At 31.4% G+C, this 18,066-nt stretch overlaps 1 protein-coding gene across 5 annotated transcripts in view; it reads right to left on the reverse strand.

The window, feature by feature from the left end:
• Ufd4 (ubiquitin fusion-degradation 4-like) overlaps window positions 1-17,892 on the reverse strand; it is a 165,112-nt gene extending 147,220 nt beyond the window's left edge. For 4 of the 5 annotated variants that reach the window (XR_011951199.1, XM_072534601.1, XM_072534600.1 and 1 more), the window contains exons 1-2: window positions 17,734-17,892; window positions 17,391-17,452 (exon numbers count right to left, since the gene is read on the reverse strand). The gene's annotated coding sequence lies outside the window, so the exon portion shown is untranslated. Of the gene's footprint in view, window positions 1-2,718; window positions 2,892-17,390; window positions 17,453-17,733 lie in introns of those variants that run through there. The other variant, XM_072534599.1, reaches the window with a different exon arrangement.
• Window positions 17,893-18,066: the final 174 nt, after the last annotated feature.

Here is an 18,066-nt window from a genome sequence, read left to right on the forward strand (position 1 = left end):
CTTAACAAAAGAAGGCAACTGGGCATTAAATTTGGACATATGTACTGGTTGATTGGTCGAAATTAACATTGGATAACAAACTGCTTATATACAAGACGATCCTCAAGCCCATATGAACATATGGTATCCAGCAATGGGGCACCGCTAGCAATTCTAATCTTGTAATCCTCCAACGCTTCCAGAATAAAATGTTAAGGTGTATAGTAAATGCTCCATGGTATGTTACATCCTCCTCTATACAAAAATATGGTACAAAAATATGGTTACAGTGTCAAATATGGTGAATGGATAAAAGTTCATCCCAATGTACTCGCGAATCGGTTATTTGATAACAATAATGAAGTGCTTAGGCTGAAATGTTTTAAACCAAATGATCTACCAAACAGAATTAATTTAACCAAAAACCAACTAGATTTTAAATTCTACCTTAATTATGTGACATGAAGTTGTGTCTTTACTATTACTTAGTAATATATTACGTATTACTAAGTAATAGTAATTACTTAGTAATATTACTTTTAACTTACATACTTTTTAATTAAACTATTCATAATAAATTAGTAACATTTACAGTTGCTACATAAAGAAAAGGAACTGGAAGAGACTCCTACACGCTATGTCAACAAACACATTACTTATTATTCTTTATTTTTTGATAGATTGTAATATTAATTGAGTTAATAAAAAAAATTCAAACAATTCTCCGGTGAAAAAAACATTCAATTCAATAATCAATGATTCCAAAAGGATTAGGCTACTTGCCATGCCACGAAATTTCCTTATCTTTCTCAGTCACCTAATCTAATAGGTCTTAATACTTACATTAGATGGAGTATCCTGAAACAAGTTTTTATGGAAAACCTACCGGCAACTATTATTGAACTCAGTAAAAAAATGTGAATGTATTTCAGAGGAATATAGCTGAATAGTTTTACACTCTTGTTATCCATAAGAGTACTATCTGGATAGCAATGGCTAGTACACTGGATAATGAGAAAAGTGGAAGATTAAAAAACGGTATTAACATGGAATATGACAAGTAAATCGGAAGACTTAGAATTTGCCTTAGAAGCAACAAAGAGTATTTACATGAAAACAACAAATACAGTAAGAATGTTAAAATATATAGTCAGAACCATTTGAAACAATCCAAGGAGTTAGACAATGGGGAAGTCTCAGCCCAGTACTATTCATAAATGTAATAGATGAGATAGTGAAAGAATGTAAGACAACAATCAAGAAATACTGCATCGGTTGGAACAGAATGCAAATGATAAATGCTGAGATGTGTATATTTGCAGACGAAATAGTATTAATTGCAGAACCGGCAGAAAAACTGAAATATAACTTAGAGAAATGGAACCTAGAAGCAAGCAAATACAACTTAAACGTAAACAAAGGAGAATACTCAGATAATGAAAATATCAAGGAAACAAGGGACGGAAGATCAAATAGAAGTAATGATAGAGCAACAAAAAATAATACAGACAAATTCATACAAATACTTAGGAACAGTAATCAACAACAAAGGAGACATCGAGGATGATCTTAACAACAGAATGGAAAACACAGGAAAACTATTCCAAGCACTAAATAGAGGATTCCTTAATAACAAAGAAATATCAACAAAGACCAAGATGACAATATACAAAACAATATATAGACCTACAGTGACATATGGAGCAGAAAATTGGATATTAAACAAAAGACATCAGAGCAGAATTCAGGCAGCAGAGATGAAATACCTCAGAAGAACGATAGGAGTAAAAACAACTGATAGAATCAGAAACGAAGAAATAAGAGAAAGACTCAAAATCAAACCGATACTCGAGTCAATCAAAGAGAAAAAATTGGCATGGTTCGGACATCTAACCCGGATGGACAATAATAGACAAGTAAAAAGAGTGTGGGACGTCAAACCAATAGGGAAGAACAGAAGAGGAAGACTCATTAAAGAATGGAACAGTGACATCTCGCAGATACTGCAGAGTAAGGGTAAGACTTGGCAGGAAGCAACACAGATGGCATCCAATAGGAAGGAATGGAGAAAGTTCGTTAAGAGCTAGGACACCTCAGAAGACTGCCAAATATTGTAATTTAATGAATTGTATTTTAAACGGCTCAACACCGAAAGGTACAAATGGGTCTACTGATTAAGTAAGTAAGTAAGTAAGAATTTGCCGATGGTGTATGCTTTCTGAGAGGAAATAAACGTCAGATGGAGAACACATTAAAAAGCTATTAGACATAGCTAAGAAAGTAGGATTAAACCTAAACACAAATAAAACGGAAATACTTAAAATTAAAGAAGACAATTACACAATTAAGTTGGATGAGGTCAGAGAAGTAGAAAAATACATATACCTAGGGGATTTAGTTATACAGAAAGATGGTGAAACAAAAGCAGACGTGCAAAAGACCGGAAAGTGCGTAGATAGCAAATAGCGACTAAGGAAGTGCGTTGGTCTAGCCAATCAACCACTAGAAGCCCTACCTAGCTAAAAAAGTGCGTAATGTGCCCTTTGCTTCGCTTAGTAGCCACAGTTCATAGAGAGAGAGAGAGTTCGCACATATTTTTTTTAATGTAGAAAAAATTGACACTATTTGAATTTGTGTTATTTAACTTTTTCATATTTAATAAAGCTTCAGTTTTCAATGTATGTAGTTTGTTTTTGCCCATGCCCATACCATACTATATGTACAACATAAAATTGTTACCTTTATCACGGATGCATCAAAAAAATTAAACAAAAAATACTAAGAGTTCCAAGTTATCACAAAAAAAGTTATCCATTTTACCATTTCACTTATTCATTATTAGAAGAGAATGAACAGTCATTGATTTTTATAAAATGTGCACCTTACTCTCCGAATTATTTTTACGATAATAAGTCTCGAATAACAAAGCAACAATTCTAGTTTTATCGTGATTTATCGTTTAACCGATATCACCCATTAAAACACAAATAAAAACATTTCCTATTTGTAAATAAAATTCTTATCAGTGTCGTAGAAGTAGAGAGGGTTAAAAACATAAATATGAATTATATTCAAAACACTGGCAAGCAAAAATTGAGGTCACTATATAATTATCAATTTTTTGAAACGTCTGTCTCAAGGTTATATTTTCGAATTTTATACCAATATATTTTGTATTAGTAAAAAAAAAAATATATACCAAGAGGGTTAAAAAAACCATAACTAAAGAGTTACCCATCTTCTATCAGTCGAGAAACATACTTTTAGTAATATTGGAAATCATATTTACATCAATACCACGCCATTAATATAATAGTAACTTATTGCGGACAACTTCAGACCAATTTATCTGACAATAATTCTTGCTATATGAAATTTGATTATTCCGCAAAAATACCAAAATTTCTCATACACATCTACAAAGACGTACTGGTTATGTGACGTGATGAGCTTGATATTATCCAGAGTGTCCCGCAGGAGGGGTCGGTGACAAATACCTCCAGACGATTTATAGAACTCTTTCCGTGTTAAATACCGAGAACTTGCACAAACGTTTAAATTAGCTAATCCAAATACTGTTGGAGAAACAGTAGCAAGCTCTGGAATTCTAAACGAGGTATCAACAACTATCACTCTCTAGAACAGTTCCTAAACGACCGTGCTAAAAATGTTAAAACTTGGATATTTGCAAGGTAATAAAGTTACCACTTCGGCAAGATTATTAACAAAAAGTCACCGAACAAAAAAATTAAGATTTTTAGGGGGTAGAATCTGAATGATTTGTGCTCCAATTGAAAGTCTCTATTTGCAAGTTAGAGAAAACAGTCCCACAGTGGAAAAAAAATCGCCGAAAATACTAAGCAACACTGGAATCACTCATACTACTGTGAATGAAACTTTTACCAAATTGGATACGAACTCTGTAGAAAGTACATTATCACTACAGCAAGTGGCGAAACGATGGTGTTCTTTAAGGAATTTTAATCCAGATCAAGATCTGTGGTAGAATAATGTCACATAAAGTATGTACTTGTGTCGGACATAATGGTTCCAGTTATATTAGGTATAGATTTAATGGGCCACCATAAAATTATTTTGGTTATTGACACGAGATATATGAAGATTGGGAAGAAAGAATTTATTCTTAAAATGCACAAAGAAGAAAACAGTTCCAGTAGACAAATTCTGATCCAAGACTCTTATACTTCCGCTCGTGGAGAAGTAATTACGTAGATAGCATTGGAAAACCATTTGGGCACTCTTGGGCAGTATAATTTTGGCTTTTAGAGTGTTTCTTAATCTCAGCTGAGACACCTACCATTCTGACTAAGCTTTTAAACTGTCGATTTTAAACAAACGTTGAAAAATTCAGCAATTTTGGACCATTGAGAAGAAATTAAATTTGTAATAAATACTGTTGCAAACTCAGGGACTCCGACTGAAAAGCAAATTGAGGCATCTCTTAGTTCTGAGAGAAACGGAGTTACTTGTGCGATTTGAAGGCATCTTCTGTAGCAGCAAACAATAGCAGATGTTATATTTAAGCATTAATCTGTTCTAGCAGATTAACATTAAGATTTATGAGCGCTGACAATAATTAATGTCCGGACTGATTTTTTAAAGAGCACCTGTATAGCGCGAAGAATGACATGGGCATGGTTTAGAGATATTTCTGTATATCCCTTAATCCTGGGTAAAAAGCAGCTGCAACAAACGATCTAGTTATAAAGGTCAAATAAAAAAGATGAAAAAATTGCTCGCGCCGAAAAAATGTTGGATAAAAAATTGAGAAAACAACAAATTTAAAGTTTTTTTTTAAACACGGTATTATCGTGACTATCCCGTGTGAGTTTTGATTGGTACAAACGTTATAATGAGAGGAGGGAGGATGTCGAAGATGATGAGTGCTCCGGGGGTCTGTGACATCAAAAAGTGATCGAAAGTGTTCGAAAAGACCGTCGATTAAGTATCAAAGACATTTCTGAACATGTGGATATTAATAAAGAAACTGTGAATCAAATTTTGCATGAGGAAAGTGTGTGCTAAGCTTGTGCCCAGATTCCTAACAGAGGATTCATCGTAAAGACTTCTTGTCAAGGGTCATAACTTGTGACAAAACATGTAATTTTCATTATGACTCTGAAACCTTTCATGCCGTGGAAGAGTTCAAACTCTCCGAGAGTCAAAAGACCGAAGAAGACTCCAAGAAAAAATTCACAAAAAGAGGCTCAAAATGGGGACAGAGAAATCCTGGACTATCCATCATAAAAACGCGCCGGTTTACAACTCACACGCTGTTAAGATCTATTTGACCAAAAACCAGATCAGTCATGGAACACCCTCCCTATTCCTCAGATTTAGTACACTGCGACTTTCAACTGTTCCCAAAAATCCATTCCTACTTGAAAAAATCCACCACGAGTCATTAGAGGACACAAAAATCGGCGCAGCTACTTTACAGCTTATAGGAAGATGACCTGCAGCACTGCTTCGCAAAGTGGAAGGTTAGCATGGAGATAATTCTATGATTTCTTCGATCCTCCTTTTTTAATTGTTATAAGCTCATTCTTGTATCTGCACTTTTTTCTAATTGCTTAAAAAAATCACAAAAAATTAAAAAAAAATTAAAACAAGATCCAATTTACTTTTCGATATGTCACAGAAAAAGTCCATTAGGAATCTTAAAAATCTAACAAAACTTTTGAAGGCGAATCCATCTCATATACAGGGTGGTCCTTAAGTAATTGTACAAAAAGAAACAGTAGATTCTACACTTTTAAAATTTAATATTTTGCTATAACTTTCATGTTTGTGAACATTTATGTATAAAAATTTACATACAACTGGGTACTTTTAAATACGAGGAATTATAATTTGATGTATACTTTAATGAAGCTGACAGAGGGTGCCAAATATGTAGCATAAATTTGTACTTAACTTTTTTGCTCTTCAAGTTACTGATATTTGTCATAAAAAATATTAAAGATACATTATTTTAACAAAAAACGTATACCTGTTAATAACTTCGAAACTCAACAGTTTTCGAGATAATTGCATTTTATAAATAAGCTGCATAATTCTAATTTAACACAATTACTCCAGGCAACGAAGGAAAAAACTCACAAAAACACTAATACTTCTGAATTTTGGTATAAAATACCTTTAACTAAAATTAATAGTTAACGAAATATTAAATAAAATAAATATATCAGCATGCTAATTAATAGGATTTGACAAAATAATAGGATAATAGGATTTTACATAAAACATTTTACGTTTTATATTAAATTAAAGTCATAATAAAAACATTGTATTTACAAACCAAATTAAGAAATAGTTAAACTAAATAACATTAAACTTTTTGTCAAAGTAAGTGTTATGATATGTCTTATGTAAGATATGTCCACCATTTCCTTTAATTCATTTGTCAATATATTCCATAAAAGATCGTCTCATATTAAATAAATTGAATAAATAAATAAAAAGGTTGAATGCTCGAATAAATGAACTTTGATCAGATAAAAGGCATATATCGAGCACAGTTTAATTAAATCTTGCCCAAGTACTTTCGATCCCTAGATCATCTTCAGGGGCATCTGAAATAAGCTAAGAAACGTTTTTTTTAACCAAAGAAATTGATTAACTTCGATAAAAACTCGAAGTTTATGGTTGATAAAGAGTTTTTATGTGATTAACGTTTATAGACTTACTTCGTCAATTGTGGCCTATCCGACAAGAACAAAATGTCATAAACATATAAATGTACATCGCACTACACTACAAAAGGACAAACAAACACTTTAAAATTACTTAAGAAAGGCTACATTACTTGCAGAAGCCGGAGACAGAATGGCTCCCGATCTAACGGAAATGTTGGGGTGACAAATGACTGCTCATCCAAGCTGTTGTTGCTCATCCAAGATTCTTATAGACTCGTTGTTTTAATGCGCCCCATACACCAAAATCAAGCGAATTAAATTCTGGGCTACGTGGTGGCTATACTATATAATGGATGAATATTCTTTTGGATACATATTCAAATCTTATGGTATATTACGGAACTACATCTTATTTGTTGCAGGGGTTGATTGAGCTATTAAACCGTGATGTATCTCGTTTATTGGTTACTTATATACACACACGGAATAAAGTATCGATGCCATTACTTATTTATATGATTACGTTACAGCTTACGAGTAACTATAATTACATCTTGAACAAATGGACTATTATGATTTACTAACGAACTAATATTATGCTGAACTGAATTGCCTGTGTGTTTACTATATTTATAACATATCAGTTATTAGGCCAACGATGATGTTATTGTAAAAATGCTGAGTCTTAAGGTTAGATTTATAGCAAAAGTATTACGAAATAAGACACATAATATGTGATATTTAATACCTATGCTCTAGTTTCTAATTGTCCTAATAAAAATGGATAAACAATTTACGCAATTAAGAATAAGTATTCTTTTCAGATTTTTTATGAATTAAATAATTATATTAATATCTCACCACATTGCCAAGGAATATGACTACCACGACCTATCCAACGTTTAGGAAAGTTGTATTTAAGTATGTTCTCATTGCCCTCTCTCTAGAATGTGGGGTGTACCATCTTACATAAACCACATATTTTGGGTTCTCAGCATTTTACAATAAAGAAAAAGTAATAAAACGCCAGTATAGAAACTTATAGAAGGGAAAAAGGAAATTGTAATCATGATGACGGCCAACGTCTGAATACTGATACAGAACCTAAAGAAGATAAAAGCTTCTCTTCAATAAGACATTTAGCAGCCATAACAAAGCATTTTGGGATGTTACATTATCATCTTTGAGTTGTTTTAATAAGAATAAACTATTAATTATGCTTATCCACAGGTATTCAGTGCTTTACCGCACAAATATCACAACTAAGAATTATTATGCAGCTGACTTATATAATGCGATTATCTCGAAAACAGTTGAATTTTGAAGTTATTAACAAGTATACCTTTTCTTTGTAAAAATAATGTACCTTTAATATTTTTTAACAAAAATAGAGCCTAGCTTAAAAAGCAAAAAAGTAAAGCGCGAATGTATGCCACACATGTGGTATATGTGGCGTCCTCTATCAGTTACATTAAAGTATGTATAAAATTATTATTTATCCTACTCAAAAGCATCCAATTGTAAATTTTTGTCCATAAATATGTACAAACGTAAAAGTTATAGCGAAAAATAAAATTTTAAATTTCCAATTTAACACCCTGTATCTTTCTTAATATCAACATTTTATTAAAGCAAGTTGGCTTAAATCGTAATATTTTAAAGTGCACAATCTACAGTTTCTGTTTGTACGATTACTTAAGGACCACTCTGTACAAGTGCAGTATGATCGGTTTATAACACGACGACTTTTGACATTCGGAAAAAAATCTTATACCTGCGTCACTGTGAATGCGGCCAACAGATGAGTTTTAATTTATGGTAAGCTTGCTAGAATTAAAAACTAAATATTGATTGACTTTTTTTTATTCATTTGAAGGAGCTTAGCAAAATATTCTAATATCTCTGAATTATTGATGAAACATTGTTTAGGATTTTACAAATTGGAACACATAAGGATGTAGTTCAAGTTCGAATACTCAGTAATAATTAAAATTGGAAATAAATTTGCGTTAATATGCATATTGGAATTAAAAAAGAAAAAGTAAAGGCAAGTGATGATGAATAATATAATTTAAAATATTAATGAGATGTGATTCTCATTTAAATTATAAAAAATTGTTAGGTGAAACAAGAGGTTTCAAATGATGTATCATATGTCATATATGATGTCATCGATGTTATATTTTTGACAGATGTCAATAAAAAAGAATTCTATGAGAATATGTGAAACTGAGTAAATAAATGTATGCTTCTTTTTTATGAGTGTTTTTCATAAAAGATACACAAAACCAAATTACACTGCCGAACATAAATTAGGATCACCTGGCAATTTTAAGTTATTTTAGAAATTTGATTTTTTTTTCGGTTTTAACATACAAGTAGTTTACGTATTGCTTGCAAAAAAGGGTTTTGTTATTCAAAGTTTATTGAAAGTAATGAAAATAAACAATTTGTACTGGACATGCTTTTTGTTAAAACAAAAGAAATCATTTACATGATCCTCGAAAAAGAAGGGGAAGAAAAAAAGTAAACATTTAATGATCATGTTGTTTGACTCTAGGTGACTATTTCACTTATCTTAAAATTTTCACATAATCTGACCAATCACAAACCAAAGACAGCTTGTGTTATCGCGAAAACACCAACTGTCTTTCAATTCTGATTGGTCTATCAGCTTCGTGTTTTCAACGACGTAACCATGAATACCGATCGCAAAGCAAAGTTTGACGTTTGCCAAAAAAATTATTGTAGCTGTATACGTCAAAATGAGTCGTTTCGGTGGTACTTCAAACGAAGTTATAAACCAAAACATTGAAGAAAATATACCGAGTAACAGAAGAAAATCTAAATCTTATATATGGAGACAATTTATGAAGTTCTGTGTGGATCGCAACTACAAATTAGATGCAGAAAATAACAACGAAAGACTAACTAAATTCCTTCCTCTTATTCTACTGAATTTTTGACCTATCACTTTGTTCATGAAATAGTCTAATAAAATACCACTCGTGATTTAATTTAGCTTATAAGTCTGTCTTTTATTTCTAAACTCAACTGAGTTTCTTCTGACTCGTGGTGTTTTCAAGCAACTCAGTTTCGTTTAGAAGTAAATCGACAGACTTATCGCGAAAATTGAATCACTAGTGGTATTACTATTGAAAATATAGTGTAAATTAGAAATCGAGTAATAGTGGAAATTAGTCTGTTTATAATATCACTTTTGTGGAAAGTAGCTTCAACTCAAAATTAAACATATTCGAAGAAATATGCATCATTCTGAATTGTTCATAAACTCACCAACAAAATTCTTCTCTTTGATTATAGTTATCCTCATTATTGCAATTTCCAAAAAGCAAAAATTATTTTTGATTGAATAATTTCATGGCCAACCTAATAAAATTTCACCTAATGTTTGTTTGGTTCAAAAAATCATGAATAACTCACAAATTTAAGCAGTTAGGGGTAAGGAATGCTTAATAAATTATAAAGAAGTTATCATAAAATAGCATATCATTACTAAAATAAAGGATGTTCCATTTAAGAAACCTCAAAAACTCAACAGACCAACCCTGTATACCAAAATTAAATATTTCGCTATGTTTATAATTTTAGACAACAGTAGACTATATTAAAAATCTTTTGAACATAAATATATTTTTTGATGTCAAATCTCTGCAATTCTACAGACAATATTAAAAAAACCTAATTATCTTTTAAACTAAAGTGGAGTGTCGATTATCCGAACTAATTGGGGGACATTGGTGTTCGGAAAATCGATTTTTTCTGACAATCAACTGTATTGATATAGTCATATATATTTTTCCACGGGTGAATGAAAGCCATATTTACTTACCTACATACGTATTTCTATATTTAATGGCAAATAGGAATTAAACAAAAAAGTGCAGTTTTTGCAACAAAACATGAAGGGTACAGGAATAAAAGGGGCTTATCGACATTTTGTTCATTTTGAGTAAATCAATATTTAAGGGATAATTTACATATGACCTCTTTATAACACACATAAACAAGTATAAAATAATATCCCCTTATTACTGAATGTCTGTTTAATATAAATTTACTTTTGTTTGTCTAATTATGTACTCGTTATAGACGATCTGTTAACATTCACGCACCATGTCAGATATCTGCAAAGGAACAAGGGGCTTATTCTTGCAATGTGTCCATTTTTGTACTTTATCTAAACGCAGAGTTGGGTTTATCTGTGGGGAAATTAATGCAAATAAGGTTTCTACTGTTTATTGACATAGCAATAGATGTTTAATTTTACAATGTTACATTAGTTTAAAAAAACTTCTTAGTGTAGTATTCGGCAGCATTCGGTGAACAGAACTTCTTTAAATCTTGTAGGTCCTTATATTTTTCTGCAGAAATTGGCAAGACATCTTCATAGGCAGATCCTGGTAGTATGAATTCAGTACCAAGTATATTCTTTATGTGTCTTTTGTTTCTTCCAGCGATAGAGGCCTGTTCCCACACTCCATTGTATGTTGAACGGAAGTAGATGTTAGTGTTTGAATTAGTAATTTTTAGTTCCTTTATCGGTCGTGATGGAAATGTTGATTTCTTGGCATATATCGTATCAAGATGGGATGTCCAACTTCGAAAAAATGAATGGTCACCATTAATTACCTCAAATGGCGTCGGTGTTTGACGAGCATCCTTAATTACCTCAATCCAATCGTCAGAAACCTCTGTCCTAGTTCCAGTATTGATAAGTCCCATATTTTTATCGCACTCTTACTGGAAATGTCATCCTTACAGATTCCAACTTTTTTCTACATGAACTAAATGATGAAGGAACTGAAACATTGTAAAATTTTTGTTTTGGCCACTGCAAGAGTCACAAAAGATACTTAGGCGTTTTGTATTTCGTCGCATAATATTGTACACGAAGTGGTGAACAAGAGAACAAACGTCATCACTACTTTTCTTCCCCTTTATTTCTGGATACATGTAGAAGATACTTTGTGATGTAGCCAGTACGTAAATATTAAATACGTAGTCAGAAAGTTGCCTTTTATAGTAGGCATCATTAGTTTGAATATTAGGTACTGGAAGATTTTTTCCGTAATCTATGCAGATATATTCTGAAAAATTTGCCTTATTTATACTGTTAATTCGAGACTGTCGTTTTCTGTCATAGAAAGTGCCTGCTTTTAGTTTATGTATTTTGTTTTCTACATGTAATTTGTGAATAATACGATCAAGGGATGCTGAGCGATTCGGATGATTTGTACCTTTTTTTTCAATTTCTAATGCATTAACTTTAATTTGATATTCATCACATACACTACAAGTATCTGTGCGTGGATAACCAAAACTTATATTAAAATCTGTGCAGAATATACTCCGGTATGTTTCATAAGATAATGTCACGTCTTTTTTGTCCTCTAGAAACATCCTGTACATTTTTTTACGTTTAATTCTTCTGGTAGATACAGTTTGGTTGAGCCGTGAAGACTATAATGGCTAGTCCATCCCTTGAATGAGTTGATGTGTCCGCGTACTTTACTTTTAATTTCGTCGTCAAGCCTGTGGTGGTTTCCATGTTTTCCCCTTTTATCACTTGGGGCGATCCCTGTTTTCTTCAGACTACTGACTAAATATTCAATTTTCTTCTTAGTTATACCATGAATCGACATAAAAGCTTTCTTACATATGGTAACCTCTGTCGCCTGAGACTCTATCATAGCGAGCACCCTATACTTGTAGACAGCGTCATAATGGCGTGCATCTTCATTCTTCGACGGTCTTTGAAATGGCAAAACTGAGATCAAACCACTCAAATAGCTATTTTCTACATCATGAGATTCAAGAATATTGAAGTTTTGCAGTATAGTTTGTCGAACTTGTTCTGGTATTTGCTCGAAACACTTCCTTTTGCACTCACATGATAGCCCCTGTTCGTGACTCGCGAGTTTTATTTTTTTTTACAAAGTCTGCCATCCGTCCGTGTGACTTTATTTTCTTAGTTTTTGGCTCTACACACACTCTCATACCATCAATACTAGTTTCATTACTCATTTTAATTCTTACGAACACTATTTTAGCTAAACAACACAGACATCAAAAACGTATAATCTCTCTACAAAGAACGCGTAAGAGTAAAGTGTGATGCAACAATGAACAGTTGCTACTGAAAGTATGGCGAATTTCTCAGGTCAGGTAAAGGGTGAGTTCTTTCGCTGAACACACATAAACAGCCCCTTCTATCGCTTTTTAGTCTGCAATGTGTCCCTTATTTACTAGTTTGTTTGTATTGCAGTCAGCACCTTTTATTCCTGTATGAGATTGTAATTTTATGAAATATAAGCAGAATGAGCCCCGTTTATCAACTTTTAAAAGCATTGGATGATTCACCATAAAATTTGAAACAACTTAGCATAATAAGTTGTAAAAGTCAAAAACTGTCGAAGAGCCCCTTTTATTCCTGTACCCTTCAAATATTCTAGGTACAATATTGATGAAAATTGAAGATTTTTTAAGCTTTAATTACCAACACTTTTTTTAAATATCGTAAGTTGTAAACTGAGATATGTTATAGACTTTTATAATGACCTTATTTTCAATATTCTTTAAGATTTCCAGTTTTTGACCTAATATTATATGTACATAGTAAATTAAGTACATAAAAATGTTATCTGTATCTCAATGTCATAAGTTTTTAACAGGTAATAAAGTTGTATAATTTTGCACTATTTATATATATATTTCAAGAAATCCATAAATTATGTATGTAATTAACTTTATAGACTGACCAAGCTATAATAAATTTTGTCAAATTTTTAAGTCCCTATAAATTAAAAATCTCATAATTACTGGTAACTAGTGACTAGCTATATAGCAAAACTGCTATAATGCTAAATAATATAATTTAATCTAAACTGCTATCATCGAGCCAATCTCTGTAATATGGGAATACCTTGGTTTTGGTTAGAGTAGGAACTTTTTTCACATGGGGGAGATGATGGAGTGAAAGGTGAGAGAATAGCTAGAAATTGAAAGGGAAAAAATCAGATGGTAAAAACAATAATAACATATTATTCTGAAGTTATTTTTTTGTGACATGTTAAAGAAATTACTATTTTAATTGGGAATAAGCCACAATTTAAGTTTAAAATAGGTTTATTGACATTTCAATTTCCACTTCAGAAATCATTCTCAAAATACAAAAAAAATAAATTAAACAAATTTTGTTTTTTGTTACTTGGTGAAAAATTCTTCTAATAATTTAATTTTATCTGACTCTTTCATACTGACAATTCAGATATATATTATTCTTCTTCTTCAGTGCCTTATCCGGTACGGATGTTGGCGATCATCAAGGCTATCATGGTTTTGTTGACTGCTCTGCGAAACAGCTCCGCTGAGGTCATCCCAAACTATTGTCGGAGATTTTTCAACCACGAGATACGACGGCGTCCCGGTCCTCTTCTGCCAAATACTTTACCCTGCATAACAAGTTGAAGAATTCGATATTTTTCTTCGTTCCGCATCACGTGGCCGAGGTACTCAAGCTTGCGTTGTTTAATTAAATTAAGCACTTCTTTTTCTTTTGTCATGCGCTGTAGGACCTCAACGTTGGTGACATGGTCCACATAAGATATTATACATGTTAAAAATAGACGACTTTAAAATGATATTGCCAATATTGCTGAGTTGAGTTCCTGGGACAACTTTATTGTAAGATAGTCAATGTGATTTGCCTTTAAAAAGACAACCACATGCAATGATGACTCTCCCGTTAGTGATTCCATAGTAAATTATGAGGAAAAAACCAAGAAAAAACCGAATAATACTATCCCGACATGGTAATATTTGGTCTTACATTTAGTTTACTCTGAATAAACAGCAAACTCTGATTTTATATGTATGTTATTCAAAAACATAAATGATGTATCCTCGATATGTTACTGACTTACTAATAGTGGTATTATCCTTTTGTTAACTTCCTTTTTTAGTATGGGTAACCAGATCCTACTGCATTCTGCCAAGGAATTTGTGACACAATTGGTCTCATTGAGCATAATTAGAGCCACTTCTTTGATTTTTATCTTTTTACCATCTGTTTCTTTTAGGGCTATACTTTCAGTATAGCCAGAATCATTCTATTGAACCCTATGTTCATTTTCCCATGCATGTTCCATTTGGTCAATTATTAAAAATGTCTTATTTATAAACAATGAAAGATAATCATTTTTTAATAAAACAGATGTTAACAAATATTTCTCCCCCAAGAAAGAATTTTTGTTAGAATAAATAATTTTGGCTCTAGCATATAAGGATTTAATGATTCCTTTTTTAATATTGATGTTGTGATTTGATTTGTACTTAAGATATCTGTTGATGTGTGTTGGTTTTCTATACACCTGAGTCTCATATCCAGTACCTATCATTCTTAGAGATTTAAACACCCAGGAAAGGTAGTGTGTTATTATATTCCTTTTCCATGGTAAATGTTATTGTCTCTTCTTTATTGTTTATATCATTCAAGAATGTGTCAACTCTGATCCACGAGGCCATATTGAGAATACATCATCTACATATCTCCACCATACTGTGGGTTTTAAATTTTGTTTAGAAATATTGTTTGTTTCAAAATCTTCCATAGGTATATCAGCTAATAATGGAGATAAACTAGAGCCCATTGCTAGACCAAAATTTTGTTTATAGAATAATAACAACTAAATGTTTATGACTAAAAGATACAGAGTGGGACAGAGTATCCAATGGTACCAATTGTATATGAAAGACACATAAAGCTGCAGAGGAAAATGAAACAGGCACAATTGTCTCCCTATCACTTAACACTCTCAATATAAGAGTCTATATCTCTAGGAGGGCAAAAGTAAGTAAGATATATTGCTGCTTTTCAAATATCACCCTCCAGATAATAAAAAAATGTAGCTCTTTATTTAAAAACAAAATATGATATAATGATATATGAGACTCTATGTGTCTACAAGAATGATCATAAAAACAGAATAGGAAATAAATCAAGTATTGAAATAACATTTAAAATATCCACTATTTTAGAACTAGTTTAATTGAGGCTAAACATAATTATCAATAAGAAAACAAAGGATTGTATTTACTATATGACTGCAAAATCTTTATTTGTGTGAAACCTCAAGGCCACTGAATGTTAGACTAAATCAACAGGAATGTTACACTAAAAGGTGATAAATTGATAGAACTTGGATAGACAAATGCGTGCAAACAATGGATATAGAATGTAATGGACAGATTTATCAACAGTTTTGAAACAACATGTAATAGAACTTGTATATTAAAGAAGCTGCACTATAGTTTGCAACATTTTCAGTAAAATATTATAGTGGGATGTGTTACATATATTAAAATAAGAAATTTAATAAAAATATTAACACATACACAATTACATATTATCAGGACTCTTTTTAGTTTTTTTTTTGAAAATTTTATGTAATGATATAAACTATCCTCAAATAAAGTCATCCTAGAATATCATCTAAAAAATACATACTCACAAAACCATTTAAAATTTAAAGCATATAATATATTTAAAATTCATATTGACATTTCTAAAATATCAGTAAAAGAGAGGATTAAATTATTCCCAGAATTGCTTCGTTTTATTTCAAATTATTGATCCATCATAAGAATTATTCAATTAAATAATTTTATTTAGAAGGTAGCTCATAAAAACTGAAAAATGCTATAGGAAAAATGTATTAATCTTAATAATGTCATCATTATGACCTACAATTATTAATAAAGAACAAAAGAAAACCTAGCTCTAATTTTCTATTATGTCTTGGCATTTTATATTTATCATAACCATTAGTGCTGCCAGGATTATTTTCAGGGGGTGCATCTCATCTACACATACTAACCAATATAAAATATAGAACTATACAAGTATAGCTATGTACCTACTTTCTGTCCAGGGGGTGCAGATGAACCACTTGCACTTTGATGCCAGCACCCATGACCATAACTACTTAAAGATTCAACTCAAATACTCACTCTTCATCTGTATGCCCTCATTCATGTATACACTCTCTTTAGTTAATTGATAAAGGTGGTAACCCTTGATGAGATGACTGAATACATTAATACTCAAGGCTTGAGCAAAAATATGAATTTGCTGAATTTTGTAAAACATATTTCCTATTACACATTCAGTTATTTTATGTGTGAAACTGTGAAAGTGAAAAACCACTAAGTAATTTATAAAATCTCAAGAACTTCCTAACCACATGGTGTTACAGATGGTAACAAGTATTTTGTGGAATAACTGCGGACTAGTAAGGAGATTACATTTTTTATATTTGATCACCAACTAGGATCCATCTCTAAGGATTGGATAAGAAGAAAAACATCAAGTATTGTATATTATGTGTTAATAATAAAAACTGTTTAATTAAGAAAAAATAAGTTCATTAAAAAGATATGTTTGAAAACAAACTGATTAAGATAATAATATTTTGAAATGAAATAGTATGACAGGACAGAGTTTACAGTTATAAAATATATTATATATATAGCTTAAAAATTCTATGTTTAAAGAAATACACAAAGAATTGTATCTTTAGGTATTGAATTAAGCAAATATTATTGCGCAGATACAATTGTTTTTATTTGTAAATGTAAACTATGTAGGTGGTATTTTAGGAAACAAATCAACCTCATTAGATATGAAAAATACTGTAAAAATTATATATTAATACTTTGACCTCTACTCACCACTGAACGTGAAGTTCCACAGCTCAGGATAGCAGTCCAATCTGGATTTAAAGAAGATTGTCCTGAAATTCGTTAAAAAAATATATGTATAAGCATGTGATAGATTTCAGCAACTTGACTATCTCCTGCCATCAATTTAATCAATAATAAATGTAATAATCAAACCAGCCAAATCTTTTAAGTTTTAATCCGAAGTAAGTATTGTGAAATGATGTACGCGGAAGAAGTTAAAAGCAATTTAATAAATAGTGACATTTCTACTGACAATGAATTTGTGCCCACTTTTTCTACGCAAATAATGGAAATTTCAATAGCCCAAAATGACATTGCCAAAACAACTTACCAGTCTATAACCTAATCATACGCCCATACTTGATGTTATTTGCCTTAGACTCAAAAAGATTTATGTTTTGCTGAGAAATTTTCCCAAAAATACACAATAAAATATTTATATGTTCACGTTCACCTACACGGTACTTCGCATTCACTTAAGAAACGTCAAGGCAATACAGTGTTGCCAATAAAATCACTTATGAAACGTGTGATTGGTGTCATCATTCATTCTATTTATGAACGTTTCTTGTCCAGTAATTTTAATTGGTAACATTAGATATTTGATTTAAGTTAAATTTTAAACTTCTTAAAATTCAATATATCAATAATAACTTGTAGTATA

The sequence above is a fragment of the Diabrotica undecimpunctata genome, chromosome 6 (assembly GCF_040954645.1).
Source record: "Diabrotica undecimpunctata isolate CICGRU chromosome 6, icDiaUnde3, whole genome shotgun sequence".
In the NCBI taxonomy this organism is placed as follows: Eukaryota; Metazoa; Arthropoda; class Insecta; order Coleoptera; family Chrysomelidae; genus Diabrotica; species Diabrotica undecimpunctata.